The following is a 15,255-nucleotide window of genomic DNA, read 5'->3' as shown; positions in this document are numbered from 1 at the left end:
GGATGGTGCATTGGTTGGAAATGTACAATTTTGGTTGCCGTGTGGTTCCATGGTGTAATGGTTAGCACTCTGGACTTTGAATCCAGTGATCCGAATTCAAGTCTCGGTGGAACCTTAGTTGTTGACAAAAGCCTGTACAGAGCTGTGTGTGGAACTGGAGAAGACCATTTTGAGAAAAGTTAAATATCCACTTCATCAAATAATTCTCACTCCATGAACCCATGTGTCACCCAGTAGATGGTTTCATGATGTCATGTTTAGCACTCTGGGCTTTGAATCCAGTGATCCGAGTTCAAGTCTCGGTGGAACCTTAGTTGTTGACAAGAGCCTGTACAGAGCTTTTTGTGGAACTGGAGAAGATCATTTTGAGAAAAGTTAAAGATCCTCTTCATCAAATAATTCTCACTCCATGAACCCATGTGTCACCCAGTAGATGGCTTTAATTTGGTTTCATGGTGTCATGTTTAGCAATCCACACTTTAACTTTTAACAGTAGCTCTGATGGTGCATTGGTTGGAAATTTACAATTTTGGGTCAGGCAGAGTGTTAGTGCTGTGTGGTTCCATGGTGTAATGGTTAGCACTCTGGACTTTGAATCCAGTGATCCGAGTTCAAGTCTCGGTGGAACCTTAGTTGTTGACAAAAGCTTGTACAGAGGTGTGTGTGGAACTGGAAGGTCATTTTGAGGAAAGTTAAATATCCACTTCATCAAATAATTCTCACTCCATGAACCCATGTGTCACCCAGTAGATGGTTTCAATTTGGTTTTATGGTGTCATGTTTAGCAATCCACACTTTAACTTTTAACAGTAGCTCTGATGGTGCATTGGTTGGAAATTTACAAATTTGGGTCCAGCAGAGTTTTGTTACCATGTGGTTCCATGGTGTAATGGTTTGCACTCTGGACTTTGAATCCAGTGATCTGAGTTCAAGTCTCGGTGGAACCTTAGTTGTTGACAAGAGCCTGTACAGAGCTTTTTGTGGAACTGGAGAAGATCATTTTGAGAAAAGTTAAAGATCCTCTTCATCAAGTAGTTCTCACTCCATGAACCCATGTGTCACCCAGTAGATGCCTTCAATTTGGTTTCATGGTGTCATGTTTAGCAAGCCACACTTTAACTTTTAACAGTAGCTCTGATGGTGCATTGGTTGGAAATGTACAATTTTGGGTCCAGCAGGTTTTGTTGCCGTTTGGTTCCATGGTGTAATGGTTAGCACTCTGGACTTTGAATCCAGTGATGCGAGTTCAAGTCTCGGTGGACCCTTAGTTGTTGACAAAAGCCTGTACAGAGCTGTGTGTAGAACTGGAGAAGATGATTTTGAGAAAAGTTAAATATCCACTTTATCAAATAATTCTCACTCCATGAACCCATGTGTCACCCAGTAGATGGCTTCAATTTGGTTTTATGGTGTAATGTTTAGCAATCCACAATTTAACTTCTAACAGTAGCTCGGATGGTGCATTGGTTGGAAATTTACAAATTTGGTTGCCGTGTGGTTCCATGGTGTAATGGTTAGCACTCTGGACTTTGAATCCAGTGATCCGAATTCAAGTCTCGGTGGAACCTTAGTTGTTGACAAAAGCCTGTACAGAGCTGTGTGTGGAACTGGAGAAGACCATTTTGAGAAAAGTTAAATATCCACTTCATCAAATAATTCTCACTCCATGAACCCATGTGTCACCCAGTAGATGGTTTCATGAGGTCATGTTTAGCACTCTGGACTTTGAATCCAGTGATCCGAGTTCAAGTCTCGGTGGAACCTTAGTTGTTGACAAGAGCCTGTACAGAGCTTTTTGTGGAACTGGAGAAGATCATTTTGAGAAAAGTTAAAGATCCTCTTCATCAAATAATTCTCACTCCATGAACACATGTTTCACCCAGTAGATGGATTTAATTTGGTTTCATGGTGTCATGTTTAGCAATCCACACTTTAACTTTTAACAGTAGCTCTGATGGTGCATTGGTTGGAAATTTACAATTTTGGGTCAGGCAGAGTGTTAGTGCTGTGTGGTTCCATGGTGTAATGGTTAGCACTCTGGACTTTAAATCCAGTGATCCGAGATCAAGTCTCGGTGAAACCTTAGATGTTGACAAAAGCCTTTACAGAGCTGTGTGTAGAACTGGAGAAGATCATTTTGAGAAAAGTTAAAGATCCTCTTCATCAAATAATTCTCACTCCATGAACACATGTTTCACCCAGTAGATGGCTTTAATTTGGTTTCATGGTGTCATGTTTAGCAATCCACAATTTAACTTCTAACAGTAGCTCGGATGGTGCATTGGTTGGAAATTTACAAGTTTGGTTGCCGTGTGGTTCCATGGTGTAATGGTTAGCACTCTGGACTTTGAATCCAGTGATCCGAATTCAAGTCTCGGTGGAACCTTAGTTGTTGACAAAAGCTTGTACAGAGCTGTGTGTGGAACTGGAGAAGACCATTTTGAGAAAAGTTAAATATCCACTTCATCAAATAATTCTCACTCCATGAACCCATGTGTCACCCAGTAGATGGTTTCATGATGTCATGTTTAGCACTCTGGACTTTGAATCCAGTGATCCGAGTTCAAGTCTCGGTGGAACCTTAGTTGTTGACAAGAGCCTGTACAGAGCTTTTTGTGGAACTGGAGAAGATCATTTTGAGAAAAGTTAAAGATCCTCTTCATCAAATAATTCTCACTCCATGAACACATGTTTCACCCAGTAGATGGATTTAATTTGGTTTCATGGTGTCATGTTTAGCAATCCACACTTTAACTTTTAACAGTAGCTCTGATGGTGCATTGGTTGGAAATTTACAAATTTGGGTCCAGCAGAGTTTTGTTACCATGTGGTTCCATGGTGTAATGGTTAGCAGTCTGGACTTTGAATCCAGTGATCCGAGTTCAAGTCTCGGTGGAACCTTAGTTGTTGACAAGAGCCTGTACAGAGCTTTTTGTGGAACTGGAGAAGATCATTTTGAGAAAAGTTAAATATCCACTTCATCAAATAATTTTCACTCCATGAACCCATGTGTCACCCATTAGATGGCTTCAATTTGGTTTCATGGTGTCATGTTTAGCAGTCCACACTTTAACTTTTAACAGTAGCTCTGATGGTGCATTGGTTGGAAATTTACAATTTTGGGTCAGGCAGAGTGTTAGTGCTGTGTGGTTCCATGGTGTAATGGTTAGCACTCTGGACTTTGAGTCTAGTGATCCGAGATCAAGTCTCGGTAGAACCTTAGTTGTTGACAAAAGCCTGTACAGAGCTGTGTGTAGAACTGGAGAAGATCATTTTGAGAAAAGTTAAATATCCACTTCATCAAATAATTCTCACTCCATGAACCCATGTGTCACCCAGTAGATGGCTTCAATTTGGTTTTATGGTGTAATGTTTAGCAATCCACAATTTAACTTCTAACAGTAGCTCGGATGGTGCATTGGTTGGAAATTTACAATTTTGGTTGCCGTGTGGTTCCATGGTGTAATGGTTAGCACTCTGGACTTTGAATCCAGTGATCCGAATTCAAGTCTCTGTGGAACCTTAGTTGTTGACAAAAGCCTGTACAGAGCTGTGTGTGGAACTGGAGAAGACCATTTTGAGAAAAGTTAAATATCCACTTCATCAAATAATTCTCACTCCATGAACCCATGTGTCACCCAGTAGATGGCTTTAATTTGGTTTCATGGTGTCATGTTTAGCAATCCACACTTTAACTTTTAACAGTAGCTCTGATGGTGCATTGGTTGGAAATTTACAATTTTGGTTCAGGCAGAGTGTTAGTGCTGTGTGGTTCCATGGTGTAATGGTTAGCACTCTGGACTTTGAATCCAGTGATCCGAGATCAAGTCTCTGCGGAACCTTAGTTGTTGACAAAAGCTTGTACAGAGGTGTGTGTGGAACTGGAAGGTCATTTTGAGAAAAGTTAAATATACACTTCATCAAATAATTCTCACTCCATGAACCCATGTGTCACCCAGTAGATGGCTTCAATTTGGTTTTATGGTGTCATGAGTTTCACTACACACATACATTTTTCAACAGTAGCTCTGATAGTGTATTGGTTGGAAATTTACAATTTTGGGTTAGGCAGAGCTTTGTTGCCGTTTGGTTCCATGGTGTAATGGCTAGCACTCTGCACTTTGAATCCATTTATATGTGTTCAAGTCTCAGTGAAACCTTAGTTGTTGACAAAAGCCTGGACGGAACTGGAGAAGGTCATTTTGAGAAAAGTTAAATATCCACTTCATCAAATAATAATTCTCACTCCATGAACCCATGTGTCACCCAGTAGATGGTTTCATGATGTCATGTTTAGCACTCGACACTTTAACTTTTAACAGTAGCTCTGATGGTGCATTGGTTGGAAAATTACAATTTTGGGTCAGGCAGAGTGTCATTGCTGTGTGGTTCCATTGTGTAATGGTTAGCACTCTGCACTTTGAGTCCAGCGATCTGAGTTCAAGTCTCGGTTGCTGACAAAAGCCTGTACAGAACTGTTTGTGGAACTGGAGAAGATAATTTTGAGAAAAGTTAAATATCCACTTCATCAAATAACAATTCTCACTCGATGAACCCATGTGTCAACCAGTAGATGGTTTTATGGTGTCATGTTTAGCACTCCACACTTTAACTTTTAACAGTAGCTCTGATGGTGCATTGGTTGGAAATTTACAATTTTGGGTCCAGCAGGGTTTTGTTGCCGTCTGGTTCCATGGTGTAATGGTTAGCACTCTGGACTTTGAATCCAGTGATCCGAGTTCAAGTCTCGGTGGAACCTTAGTTGTTGACAAAAGCCTGTACAGAACTGTTTGTGGAACTGGAGAAGATAATTTTGAGAAAAGTTAAATATCCACTTCATCAAATAATTCTCACTCCATGAACCCATGTGTCACCCAGTAGATGGCTTCAATTTGGTTTTATGGTGTAATGTTTAGCAATCCACAATTTAACTTCTAACAGTAGCTCGGATGGTGCATTGGTTGGAAATTTACAATTTTGGTTGCCGTGTGGTTCCATGGTGTAATGGTTAGCACTCTGGACTTTGAATCCAGTGATCCGAATTCAAGTCTCTGTGGAACCTTAGTTGTTGACAAAAGCCTGTACAGAGCTGTGTGTGGAACTGGAGAAGAACATTTTGAGAAAAGTTAAATATCCACTTCATCAAATAATTCTCACTCCATGAACCCATGTGTCACCCAGTAGATGGTTTCATGATGTCATGTTTAGCACTCTGGACTTTGAATCCAGTGATCCGAGTTCAAGTCTCGGTGGAACCTTAGTTGTTGACAAGAGCCTGTACAGAGCTTTTTGTGGAACTGGAGAAGATCATTTTGAGAAAAGTTAAAGATCCTCTTCATCGAATAATTCTCACTCCATGAACCCATGTGTCACCCAGTAGATGGCTTTAATTTGGTTTCATGGTGTCATGTTTAGCAATCCACACTTTAACTTTTAACAGTAGCTCTGATGGTGCATTGGTTGGAAATTTACAATTTTGGTTCAGGCAGAGTGTTAGTGCTGTGTGGTTCCATGGTGTAATGGTTAGCACTCTGGACTTTGAATCCAGTGATCCGAGATCAAGTCTCTGCGGAACCTTAGTTGTTGACAAAAGCTTGTACAGAGGTGTGTGTGGAACTGGAAGGTCATTTTGAGAAAAGTTAAATATCCACTTCATCAAATAATTCTCACTCCATGAACCCATGTGTCACCCAGTAGATGGCTTCAATTTGGTTTTAATGGTGTCATGAGTTTCACTACACACATACATTTTTCAACAGTAGCTCTGATAGTGTATTGGTTGGAAATTTACAATTTTGGGTTAGGCAGAGCTTTGTTGCCGTTTGGTTCCATGGTGTAATGGCTAGCACTCTGCACTTTGAATCCATTTATATGTGTTCAAGTCTCAGTGAAACCTTAGTTGTTGACAAAAGCCTGGACGGAACTGGAGAAGGTCATTTTGAGAAAAGTTAAATATCCACTTCATCAAATAATAATTCTCACTCCATGAACCCATGTGTCACCCAGTAGATGGTTTCATGATGTCATGTTTAGCACTCGACACTTTAACTTTTAACAGTAGCTCTGATGGTGCATTGGTTGGAAAATTACAATTTTGGGTCAGGCAGAGTGTCATTGCTGTGTGGTTCCATTGTGTAATGGTTAGCACTCTGCACTTTGAGTCCAGCGATCTGAGTTCAAGTCTCGGTTGCTGACAAAAGCCTGTACAGAACTGTTTGTGGAACTGGAGAAGATAATTTTGAGAAAAGTTAAATATCCACTTCATCAAATAACAATTCTCACTCGATGAACCCATGTGTCAACCAGTAGATGGTTTTATGGTGTCATGTTTAGCAATCCACACTTTAACTTTTAACAGTAGCTCTGATGGTGCATTGGTTGGAAATTTACAAATTTGGGTCCAGCAGGGTTTTGTTGCCGTCTGGTTCCATGGTGTAATGGTTAGCACTCTGGACTTTGAATCCAGTGATCCGAGTTCAAGTCTCGGTGGAACCTTAGTTGTTGACAAAAGCTTGTACAGAGGTGTGTGTGGAACTGGAGAAGATCATTTTGAGAAAAGTTAAAGATCCTCTTCATCAAATAATTATCACTCCATGAACACATGTTTCACCCAGTAGATGGCTTCAATTTGGTTTCATGGTGTCATGTTTAGCAATCCACAATTTAACTTTTAACAGTAGCTCTGATGGTGCATTGGTTGGAAAATTACAATTTTGGGTCAGGCAGAGTGTCATTGCTGTGTGGTTCCATGTTGTAATGGTTAGCACTCTGGACTTTGAATCCAGTGATCCGAGTTCAAGTCTCGATGGAACCTTAGTTGTTGACAAAAGCCTGTACAGAACTGTTTGTGGAACTGGAGAAGATAATTTTGAGAAAAGTTAAATATCCACTTCATCAAATAATTCTCACTCCATGAACCCATGTGTCACCCAGTAGATGGCTTCAATTTGATTTTATGGTGTAATGTTTAGCAATCCACAATTGAACTTTTAACAGTAGCTCGGATGGTGCATTGGTTGGAAATTTACAAATTTGGTTGCAGTGTGGTTCCATGGTGTAATGGTTAGCACTCTGGACTTTGAATCCAGTGATCCTAATTCAAATCTTGGTGGAACCTTAGTTGTTGACAAAAGCCTGTACAGAGCTGTGTGTGGAACTGGAGAAGACCATTTTGAGAAAAGTTAAATATCCACTTCATCAAATAATTCTCACTCCATGAACCCATGTGTAACCCAGTAGATGGCTTCAATTTGGTTTCATGGTGTCATGATTTTCACTACACACATACAATTATCAACAGTTTCTCTGATAGTGTATTCGTTGGAAATTTACAATTTTGGGTCAGGCAGAGCTTTGTTGCCGTTTGGTTCCATGGTGTAATGGCTAGCACTCTGCACTTTGAATCCATTTATCTGTGTTCAAGTCTAAGTGAAACCTTAGTTGTTGACAAAAGCCTGGACGGAACTGGAGAAGGTAATTTTGAGAAAAGTTAAATATCCACTTCATCAAATAATAATTCTCACTCCATGAACCCATGTGTCACCCAGTAGATGGTTTCATGATGTCATGTTTAGCACTCCACACTTTAACTTTTAACAGTAGCTCTGATGGTGCATTGGTTGGAAATTTACAATTTTGGGTCCAGCAGGGTTTTGTTGCCGTCTGGTTCCATGGTGTAATGGTTAGTCTCTGGACTTTGAATCCAGTGATCCGAGTTCAAGTCTCGGTGGAACCTTAGTTGTTGACAAGAGCCTGTACAGAGCTTTTTGTGGAACTGGAGAAGATCATTTTGAGAAAAGTTAAAGATCCTCTTCATCAAATAATTATCACTCCATGAACACATGTTTCACCCAGTAGATGGCTTCAATTTGGTTTCATGGTGTCATGTTTAGCAATCCACACTTTAACTTTTAACAGTAGCTCTGATGGTGCATTGGTTGGAAATTTACAATTTTGGGTCCAGCAGGGTTTTGTTGTCGTCTGGTTCCATGGTGTAATGGTTAGCACTCTGGACTTTGAATCCAGTGATCCGAGTTCAAGTCTCGGTGGAACCTTAGTTGTTGACAAGAGCCTGTACAGAGCTTTTTGTGGAACTGGAGAAGATCATTTTGAGAAAAGTTAAAGATCCTCTTCATCAAATAATTATCACTCCATGAACCCATGTGTCACCCAGTAGATGGCTTCAATTTGGTTTTATGGTGTCATGTTTAGCAATCCACACTTTAACTTTTAACAGTAGCTCTGATGGTGCATTGGTTGGAAATTTACAATTTTGGGACCAGCAGGGTTTTGTTGCCGTCTGGTTCCATGGTGTAATGGTTAGCACTCTGGACTTTGAATCCAGTGATCCGAGTTCAAGTCTCGGTGGAACCTTAGTTGTTGACAAGAGCCTGTACAGAACTTTTTGTGGAACTGGAGAAGATCATTTTGAGAAAAGTTAAAGATCCTCTTCATCAAATAATTATCACTCCATGAACACATGTTTCACCCAGTAGATGGCTTCAATTTGGTTTCATGGTGTCATGTTTAGCAATCCACAATTTAACTTTTAACAGTAGCTCTGATGGTGCATTGGTTGGAAAATTACAATTTTGGGTCAGGCAGAGTGTCATTGCTGTGTGGTTCCATGTTGTAATGGTTAGCACTCTGGACTTTGAATCCAGTGATCCGAATTCAAGTCTCGGTGGAACCTTAGTTGTTGACAAAAGCCTGTACAGAACTGTTTGTGGAACTGGAGAAGATAATTTTGAGAAAAGTTAAAGATCCTCTTCATCGAATAATTATCACTCCATGAACCCATGTGTCACCCAGTATATGGCTTCAATTTGGTTTTATGGTGTCATGTTTAGCAATCCACAATTTAACTTTTAACAGTAGCTCGGATGGTGCTGTGGTTGGAAATTTACAAATTTGGGTCCAGCAGGATTTTGTTGCCGTGTGCTTCCATGGTGTAATGGTTAGGACTCTGGACTTTGAATCCAGTGATCCGAGTTCAAGTCTCGGTGTAACCTTAGTTGTTGACAAGAGCCTGTACAGAGCTGTGTGTGGAACTGGAGAAGATCATTTTGAGAAAGTTAAATATCCATTTCATCAAATAATTCTCACTCGATGAACCCATGTGTCAACCAGTAGATGGTTTTATGGTGTCATGTTTAGCAATCCACACTTTAACTTTCAACAGTAGCTCTGATAGTGTATTGGTTGGAAATTTACAATTTTGGGTCAGGCAGAGCTTTGTTGACGTTTGGTTCCATGGTTTAATGGCTAGCACTCTGGACTTTGAATCCATTTATCTGTGTTCAAGTCTCAGTGAAACCTTAGTTGTTGACAAAAGCCTGGACGGAACTGGAGAAGGTCATTTTGAGAAAAGTTAAATATCCACTTCATCGAATAATAATTCTCACTCCATGAACCCATGTGTCACCCAGTAGATGGTTTCATGATGTCATGTTTAGCACTCCACACTTTGACTTTTAACAGTAGCTCTGATGGTGCATTGGTTGGAAATGTACAATTTTGGGTCAGGCAGAGTGACGTTGCAGTGTGGTTCCATGGTGTAATGGTTAGCACTCTGTACTTTAAGTCCAGCGATCCAAGTTCAAATCTCGGTGGAACCTTTGTTGTTGACAAAAGCCTGTACAGAACTTTTTGTGGAACTGGAAGATCATTTTGAGAAAAGTTAAATATCCACTTCTTCAAATAATTCTCACTCCATGAACCCATGTGTCACCCAGTAGATGGCTTCAATTTGGTTTAATGGTGTCGTGTTTAGCAATCCCCACTTTAACTTTTAACAGTAGCTCTGATGGTGCATTGGTTGGAAATTTACAATTTTGGGTCCAGCATGGTTTTTTTGCCGTATGGTGTAATGGTTAGCACTCTGGACTTTGAATCCAATGATCCGAGTTCAAGTCTGGGTGGAACCTTAGTTGATGACAAGAGCCCGTACAGAGCTTTTTGTGGAGCTGGAGAAGATCAGAGTGGCAGAGTGGCATTGCTGTGTGGTTCCATGGTGTAATGGTTAGCACTCTGGATTTTAAATCCAGTGATCTGAGTTCAAGTCTCGGTGGAACCTTAGTTGTTGACAAAAGCCTGTACAGAGCTGTGTGTGGAACTGGAGAAGATCATTTTGAGAAAAGTTAAATATCCACTTCATCAAATAATTATCACTCCATGAACCCATGTGTCACCCAGTAGATGGCTTCAATTTGGTTTCATGGTCTCATGTTTAGCACTCCACACTTTAACTTTTAACAATAGCTCTGATGGTGCATTGGTTGGAAATTTACAATTTTGGGTCAGGCAGAGTGGCATTGCTGTGTGGTTCCATGGTGTAATGGCTAGCACTTTGAATCCATTTATCTGTGTTCAAGTCTCAGTGAAACCTTAGTTGTTGACAAAAGCCTGGGCGGAACTGGAGAAGGTCATTTTGAGAAAAGTTAAATATCCACTTCATCAAATAATAATTCTCACTCCATGAACCCATGTGTCACCCAGTAGATGGTTTCATGATGTCATGTTTAGCACTCCACACTTTAACTTTTAACAGTAATTCTGATGGTGCATTGGTTGGAAATTTACAATTTTGGGTCAGGCAGAGTGTCATTGCTGTGTGGTTCCATGGTGTAATGGTTAGCACTCTGCGCTTTGATCCGAGTTCAAATCTCGGTGGAACCTTAGTTGTTGACAAAAGCCTGTACAGAACGGTTTGTGGAACTGGAAGATCATTTTGAGAAAAGTTAAATATCCACTTCATCAAATAATTCTCACTCCATGAACCCATGTGTCACTCAGTAGATGGCTTCAATTTGGTTTTATGGTGTCATGTTTAGCAATCCACACTTTAACTTTTAACAGTAGCTCTGATGGTGCATTGGTTGGTCCAGCAGGGTTTTGTTGCCGTCTGGTTCCATGGTGTAATGGTTAGCACTCTGGACTTTGAATCCAGTGATCCGAGTTCAAGCCTCCGTGGAACCTTAGTTGTTGACAAAAGCCTGTACAGAACTGTTTGTGGAACTGGAGAAGATAACAGAAGCTCTGATGGTGCATTGGTTGGAAATTTACAATTTTGGGTCCAGCAGGGTTTTGTTGCCGTCTGGTTCCATGGTGTAATGGTTAGCACTCTGGATTTTAAATCCAGTGATCCGAGTTTAAGTCTCGGTGGAACCTTAGTTGTTGACAAAAGCCTGTACAGAACTGTTTGTGGAATTGGAGAAGATAATTTTGAGAAAAGTTAAATATCCACTTCATCAAATAATTCTCACTCCATGAACTCATGTGTCACCCTAGTAGATGCCTTCAAATTGGTTTCATGGTGTTATGTTTTGCACTCCACACTTAAATTTTTCAACGGTAGCTCTGATGGTTTATTGGTTGGAACTTTACAATTTTGGATCAAGCAGAGTGTTGTTGGCTGGAGGTTCCGTTGTGTTATGGTAAGCACCCTGTTCTTTGAATCCAGTGATCCAAGTTCAAGTCTCGTTGGAACCTTAGTTGTTGACAAAAACTTGTACAGAGCTGTTTGTGGAACTGGAGAAGATCATTTTGAGGAAAGTTAAATATCCACTTCATCAAATAATTATCACTCCATGAGCCCATGTGTCACCCAGTAGATGGCTTCAGTTTGGTTTCATGGTGTCATGTTTAGCACTCCACACTTTAACTTTTTAACAGTAGCTCTGATGGTGTATTGGTTGGAAATTTATAATTTTGTGTCAAGCAGAGTTTTATTGTCGTGTGGTTCCATGGTGTAATGGTTAGCACTCTGGACTTTGAATCCAGTGATCCGGGTTGAAGTCTCGTTGGAACCTTAGTTGTTGACAAAAACCTGTACAGAGCTATTTGTGGAACTGGAGAAGATCATTTTGAGAAAAGTTAAATATCCACTTATTAAATCATTCTCACTCCATGAACCCATGTGTCACCCAGTGGATGGCTTCAATTTGGTTTCATGGTGTCATGTTTAGCAATCCACACTTTAACTTATAACCATAGCTCTGATGGTGTATTGGTTGTAAATTTACAAATTTGGGTCAGGCAGGGTTTTGTTGTCATGTGGTTCCATGGTGTAATGGTTAGCACTCTGGACTTTGAATACAGTAATCCGAGTTCAAGTCTCAGTGAAACCTTAGTTGTTGAGAAAAGCCTGTACGGAACTGGAGAAGATCATTTTGAGAAAAGTTAAATATCCACTTCATCAAATAATTCTCACTCCATGAACCCATGTGTCACCCAGTAGATGGCTTTAATTTGGTTTTATGGTGTCATGTTTAGCAATCCACACTTTAATTTTTCAACGGTAGCTCTGATGGTGTATTGGTTGGAACTTCACAATTTTGGGTCAAGCAGACCTTTGTTGCCTGGAGGTTCCATGGTGTAATGGTTAGCCCTCTAAACTTTGAATTCAGTCATCTGAGGTCAAGTCTTGGTGGAACCTTTGTTGTTGGCAAAAGCCTGTGCAGAGCTGTTTGTGGCAGTGGAAAATATGTTTTTGAGAAACAACAAAGCCACCTCATTTAAATGATACTCACTCAATGAACCCATGTATCACCAAGTAGATAGCTTCAATTTGGTTCCATGGTGTGATATGTTTAGCTCTACACACTTTAACTTCTTTAACATTATTTTTCATAGTGTATTGATTGGAAGTTTATAATTTTGGGTCAAGCAGGGCTTTGTTTCCTGTGGATTCCATGGTGTAATTCAATTCAATTTTATTTTATTTCACAATTGTTTCAAAGCAGGTTTACATTAAAGGAACACGCCCACATTTGGGGAATTTAGCTTATTCACTATATCCCCCAGAGTTAGATAAGTACATACCTTTTTCATCTCTGTGCTAAACTAAGCTAGGGGGGGCTGCGTCAGACAAAGAGTGGAAGTGAATGGCTCCAGCTAGCATACTGCTGCCAATAAGTGACAAAATAATGCCAACATTTTCCTATTTATATGTTTTAATTTGTATAGTCACATTGTGTACAATAAACAAGGTCATCTTTAACCATATACATACAGGGAACTATATTCTCAAAAAATGAAGCAATGCCACTTGCTTGCAACACCCAAGAAACCAAGTGTTGAGGAGCAGAGAGTTCACTCAGAGTCACTCCGCCCCTGTAGCAGTGCTCCACCTTCTGAGAATATGAAGAGATTGGTTCCAAAACGCAATAAACGCCATTTTTTAAAAAAATGAGTTACTGCCAAAATCAGTATTAGATCAGGTCAGTATTTAAAATTAAATTCTTAATTTTACGCAAAATCCAATATCCGCTGTGTTATTCTGTCATCTTTTCTCGCTTTTTTCCCAAAACGCAATAAACGCCACTCCTCCTTTTCCACAAAATGCAATAAATCCGCTCCACATATTACAGCGAGCGCACCATTCCACGCAATGTAAACAAAAAATGGTGGCGCGTTGAGTACACTGAGTCCTAGTTTTCCTCATCTACTTTGTACTACGTGATCAACAAACAAACAAAAAATAATACTTTAATGGCATTGATAAACCTGTGGTGGCTTTCTGTGACGGGAAAGAAATGTAAGCCATCAACATCTAATAATTTACGCGAGAGGCACTCGCTTGTTCTCCCGACAGCATCTAGCTTTACTCGTGCTTTACACAGCTAATCGCTGTGAAAAATTTTAAGCGACGACGTCAAGTATAACCGCGCAGCAATGACAGTGTTCCTAATATGACAAAGTGTTTAGATTATTGCCATTAATGTTTATTTTTTTAATCAGTGTGTACAACTGTTCAACTAAATGAATATAAAATGGCAATAATGAATGGACATTTATACGTTGATTGAATAGATTCATAGAATTTTGAAAAACAAAACGTCATGGATTTATTGCATTTTGTGGAAAAAATAATTTGTTTTTATAAAAATCTTTGAAAATCAAGTTATGGATTTGAATTTTTTATGTTTTTATAACCTAAAGATGCTATGTGAAAGTTTGTAACAGAAAATAGTAGTTTTCATCTTGTCACATTCTTGGTATAGAAAACACGTTTTTACCCAAATTTGTCAAAATGGATTTATTGCGTTTTGGAACCAAACTCTTCATATAGTTCCCAGTATGTATACTGTTAAAAGATGTCTGTGTCTCATATGACCATGTTATTTGTACACGGTGTGACTATACAAATCACAACATATAAATATAGGAAAATGTTCACGTTATTTTGTCACTTTTTGGGAGCAGTATGCTAGCTGAAGCCATTCACTTCCAGTCTTTGTGCTAAGCTAAGCTAGCGGGGGCTGCGTCAGACAAAGCTAAATTCCTAAATGTGGGCGTGTTCCTTTAATAGATGCAGGAGAAAACGTAGAAAAATCAATGGACATCATAAGCAGCAGAATACAACGGCTAAGATTAAAGTGTAGCGAGCATAGTAATAATGTAATGTATAGAAGAAGGTGCTACGTTAAGCCACTGTCAGCTGATTCCCCAGTGATTGAAAAAAAAAACCCATGGGAGAAAAGACCTCCATGCTTTTTTAGTCAAGAGGGAAAAGTACTAGAAGGGAAAAACCTTAAGAGATAGACAGACATAGCTGATTCTATAGAAGATATATTATATAATAGGTATGATTTTATATACTTTTATGGGAATTAAAACATTTAAAATAATATATAGTCCCATTGGAATTATAAGGTTCTATCTGCGTTCTGAGCAGTTTTGAGATATTGAGCGTCAAAGTTTTTGCAATACATATAGTAAAACTTAGGACAAGTTTCTTTCAAACATGAAAATAACAGGGACCCTAAATGTATTCTAAATATACAATATCAAAATCCTCTCAAATTTGTAAATGGGAATTTTTGGAACAGATCAAATGCAGATAGAACCTTGTAATTCTAAAAAAATTAACACTTTTAGTACCTTTTCTGTCACTGGGGCTGTACCCTTTCAAAAAGTACAGATTTGCACCAAAGGATTTCATTTTAGTACCTCATAGGTACATGCTGGGACCAAAGAGAACTTATTAGTACCTCAAAAATACATATTAGTATCTCAAAGGTACATATTGGTAATAAATGTTTACATATCTGTACCTAATGGTACATACATAAAGGGTGCTGCTCCTCTGACAGCTAGGGTACATATTTTGACTTTTTCTAACAATGTAGGTCCTTAAGGTACGGTAATCTACCCAAAATTGTATTCTGTTTTGTATTCCTGTAAATGTATCAAATGGAAACTTAGGGTACAGCCCCAGTGACAGAAAAGGTACAGTTTTGTACCTCTATTTCT

At 39.4% G+C, this 15,255-nt stretch overlaps 9 non-coding genes across 9 annotated transcripts; all 9 read left to right on the top strand.

Annotated features, from left to right (window-relative positions):
- Nucleotides 1-43: 43 nt before the first annotated feature.
- trnaq-uug (transfer RNA glutamine (anticodon UUG)) lies at nt 44-115 on the top strand. The gene has a single exon. It is a non-coding gene; the product is annotated as a tRNA-Gln (tRNA).
- Nucleotides 116-558: 443 nt separating this feature from the next.
- Nucleotides 559-630, top strand: trnaq-uug (transfer RNA glutamine (anticodon UUG)). Its single transcript has one exon. It is a non-coding gene; the product is annotated as a tRNA-Gln (tRNA).
- Nucleotides 631-875: 245 nt separating this feature from the next.
- On the top strand, nt 876-947 carry trnaq-uug (transfer RNA glutamine (anticodon UUG)). Its single transcript has one exon. It is a non-coding gene; the product is annotated as a tRNA-Gln (tRNA).
- A 549-nt stretch (nt 948-1,496) lies between these two features.
- Nucleotides 1,497-1,568, top strand: trnaq-uug (transfer RNA glutamine (anticodon UUG)). Its single transcript has one exon. It is a non-coding gene; the product is annotated as a tRNA-Gln (tRNA).
- A 746-nt stretch (nt 1,569-2,314) lies between these two features.
- Nucleotides 2,315-2,386, top strand: trnaq-uug (transfer RNA glutamine (anticodon UUG)). The gene has a single exon. It is a non-coding gene; the product is annotated as a tRNA-Gln (tRNA).
- A 2,301-nt stretch (nt 2,387-4,687) lies between these two features.
- Nucleotides 4,688-4,759, top strand: trnaq-uug (transfer RNA glutamine (anticodon UUG)). Its single transcript has one exon. It is a non-coding gene; the product is annotated as a tRNA-Gln (tRNA).
- Nucleotides 4,760-6,423: 1,664 nt separating this feature from the next.
- trnaq-uug (transfer RNA glutamine (anticodon UUG)) lies at nt 6,424-6,495 on the top strand. Its single transcript has one exon. It is a non-coding gene; the product is annotated as a tRNA-Gln (tRNA).
- Nucleotides 6,496-7,982: 1,487 nt separating this feature from the next.
- trnaq-uug (transfer RNA glutamine (anticodon UUG)) lies at nt 7,983-8,054 on the top strand. Its single transcript has one exon. It is a non-coding gene; the product is annotated as a tRNA-Gln (tRNA).
- A 247-nt stretch (nt 8,055-8,301) lies between these two features.
- On the top strand, nt 8,302-8,373 carry trnaq-uug (transfer RNA glutamine (anticodon UUG)). Its single transcript has one exon. It is a non-coding gene; the product is annotated as a tRNA-Gln (tRNA).
- The last annotated feature ends 6,882 nt before the right edge of the window (nt 8,374-15,255 follow it).

The sequence above is a fragment of the Paramisgurnus dabryanus genome, chromosome 14 (assembly GCF_030506205.2).
Source record: "Paramisgurnus dabryanus chromosome 14, PD_genome_1.1, whole genome shotgun sequence".
Taxonomy (NCBI): Eukaryota; Metazoa; Chordata; class Actinopteri; order Cypriniformes; family Cobitidae; genus Paramisgurnus; species Paramisgurnus dabryanus.
Note: the sequence above shows the minus strand (reverse complement) of the source record. Positions and strands in the feature narration are given on the sequence as shown.